We start from the raw sequence: 3,301 nt of genomic DNA on the forward strand, positions 1-3,301 counted from the left end.
ATGTCACCTCGGACCCAACCTCCACACCCCCATGTACTACTTCGTCTCCATCCTCTCTTGGATGAAATTTACTTCACCACCACCAGTGACCCAAGATGCTGGTGGACATCCAGACTCACAGAAGAGCCATTTCCTTCGTGGGCTGCCTCATCCAGGTGTCTGTTTTTCTCACTTGTGCTTGTATGGATGCTTTGCTTCTTACTGTGATGGCCTATGACCGCTTTGTGGCTATCTGTCAACCCCTGAATTACCACCTCATCATGAACCCTTGTCTCTGTGCCTTCTTGGTTCTGCTGTCATTTGTCATCAGCTTCTTGAATGGACAGATGCACGTGTGGATGACATTACAGATGACTGATTTCAAGGAATTGGAAATCCTGTTTCTTCTGTGAAACTTCTCAAGTCTTAGAACATTCCTATAAGCATACACTCACTAATAATTTATTTAAATACATTGTTGGTAGCATTTTCTGTTTCCTTCCTATCTTAGGGATCCTTTTCTCTTACTACAAGATTATATCTTCAGTGCTGAGAATGTCACCTTCAAGCGGGAAGTACAAAGCCTTCTCCACATGTGGCTGTCACCTGTCTGTAGTCTGCCTATTCTTTGGGACCTCAATGGGGATCTACTTGAGTCAGCTGTGTCACATTCACCCATTGGAAGCGCTGTGTCCTCAGCAATGTACACAGTAGTCACTTTATTCCTGAACCCCTTCATCTACAGCCTGAGGAACAAGGACCTCAAAAGAGCCCTGAGCAGATTGTACAAATGAGGTGCTGACACCAGCTTGTAGGAAGATTATTTGTTATGTAATTTTTGCAGAAGCAACAAACTTGGCTATATAATCTGTTAAATTCTACCTCTTTGAATATCTGATTATTCTAGTTTCATTAGTACAATCCATTATTACAAAGGTCTTGGGTATATCAGGATAGATTCCTAAAGGAGGAATGTGTCCTTTGAATGTTTAATTTGTTAGTTTGTAAAGAATGAAGATTGTGTGTAGATCATCGGCCCAACAAAGTATTTAGCAAGGATTGAGTGGCAAGTTTGTAATATGTACAATTTACCTCAATAAAATAGGACAAAACTGTCCTTTTTATTTTTCTTTTTTAAGCAGTCTTTGAAGTCATAACTTTCTAATTGGTAGAGAGCATTTCATCCTGGACAGTGTAATTCCTTCCTTCCCTTTTTTCCATAATATCTTTCAAAGAAAATTGAAAATCTTGTTTCCTAGTGAAATTACATGACGGTAGACAAACCTAACACACTGGGACCTACATTTGGCTCTACACAGCTTGATTTTCTGGGTACATGTATTCTATTATTTGGGGGTCTCGTAATGCTTGAGTGAGGTCTAGGAAGCAATGAAAGAACAATCCTTTACCTAATTTACAGGGAAGTTAGTGGTTCCTCAGACAGACAGTGGAGTGTTCATCTCAGATTCACTTAAAGGAAAACCAAGAGTAAGGGACATCAGCTTGGTCTTGGCCTTCCAAGACTCAACCAGCCATCGCTAGCCCACACTTTGTCCCATACTTCATCTATCTGCCGCATCCTCAAATTGCACTTACATTTCTCAAGACAGGGACATTCAGAGCCATCAATTTGTGGATCTGAAATGCAGTGTACAGTCCCTATCTTTGACAGGAAAATTCTCTGATAGATGTACCTAACATCCAGTGTTGGTTAATGCACAAATGCAAAGGACTAGCAGGCCTTTCTGTGTCAGTCCAGGCCAAGCTGAGTGGCCACCCAAAGTGCGGAGCATCTGATGGGATTGGCTGAGACTACTGCATCCTATATCAACTGCTTTTTACCTACTTGCTGTACTTTTCACCTCGAGAGGCTCCTGCAAGAAACATTTCTGTATGCAATTTTCACCTCAAAGTCTTTCCATGGATTTCAATGGCAGTTTCCTATTAAGTCTTTACACATTGTAATATGTATGGTACTTTGTGGTCCACATACTTAAGAACATTTTGAAGAAAACCTATATCCCCTTAACTCCATTAATGTCCCAAGAGTACCAGGAGATGTAAATTAGCAAGTTCCTAACATACTCAGCATTTCTATATGTCAAAAAACTTATGTACTTGGATACTTTGACTAGCAGATCCATTGTCTGCCACCAGAATTTCCAGTGATAATATTTGACAAGTGAAAATTGTCATGCTTTGCCTACATTGCCTTAGTTTATTCTTACTGTCTGTTAATAATTCCTAAATATGTGTGAAATCATATTGTACTTAGGACATCATTATCTCATTGTGACATAACACAACTAGTGCAAAATCAGTTTGTGACATCACATTGACACAGTGACATCACTGACCTACCATAACATCCTAACTTTTGTGATATCACGTGGCTATTTTGACATTAGAAGATCTTTGACTTCATGTCTTGATTCTAGCCTAGGAAAGTTTCAGACACGACAGGCATTGTGACAGAGAAAAACCCGATGACCTCACATCAGTATTATGGCATCATTGTGCCATTGTGATGTCAGAAACCTATATTGACCTTAGAATGTTTGAGACATCACTGTAATATTGTGGCATCATAAACCTGCTGTGACACCACAGTGCTTGTGGCAATCCATTAATTAAAACTGAATTAAAATCATTGGCAGTACCACACAGGAAGATTAAAGAAACCCCTGCATTAGTAATAGTCACATGCTCACAATTCACACATATGCACAGACACTATCTGTGTAGATTTCTTGTTATGAATATGGAGAGGTAGAACTTTTCTGATCATAATATCTGAGCTATTCTAAGTATAAATATATGTACAACTACAGTAGATAAAAGCTATTTCTTAGACAAGAAGGAGAACTCTAAATCACCAGGAATCTTGCAGAAAGCACGCTTGTATGAATTGTGTGGTACACTCACTCCACACTTGGTTGTGTTGCTTCTCTGTTGGGTCATGTCCATGAAGTACAGATGAAAAGATTGTTCCATGCCTGAAGTCTATGAAAACCTCAGGCTCAATACTCACAGCGGACCATGAGTAGGGCAACACAGGAGAATTTCCAATGGGCTAATATTGCGTTGGAGATATTTAGGGAGATGTCAGGGGACTTGCTGGTAATAGGCTCTTCTATGATTGTGGATGCACAATTCACAGAGCTCAAAATTTGCCAAACTGATGTCGAGCAAATCATCTCTAGGCACCCCATAACATGGAGGGGGGTGAGGGAGAACAAATGCCTTAACGTATAGTTTTGAAGCATGTCCTTTGGTAAACGAAATTGGTCTGTCTATGCAAAGATGACAAGATGAAAAGTAT

The 3,301-nt window shown here is 39.9% G+C and overlaps 1 pseudogene; it reads left to right on the plus strand.

The window, feature by feature from the left end:
* On the plus strand, positions 1–773 carry LOC150068336 (olfactory receptor 7E178-like; annotated as a pseudogene).
* The last annotated feature ends 2,528 nt before the right edge of the window (positions 774–3,301 follow it).

Source organism: Megascapheus bottae, chromosome 1 (assembly GCF_031878675.1).
Source record: "Megascapheus bottae isolate mThoBot1 chromosome 1, mThoBot2.hap1, whole genome shotgun sequence".
Lineage (NCBI taxonomy): Eukaryota > Metazoa > Chordata > Mammalia > Rodentia > Geomyidae > Megascapheus > Megascapheus bottae.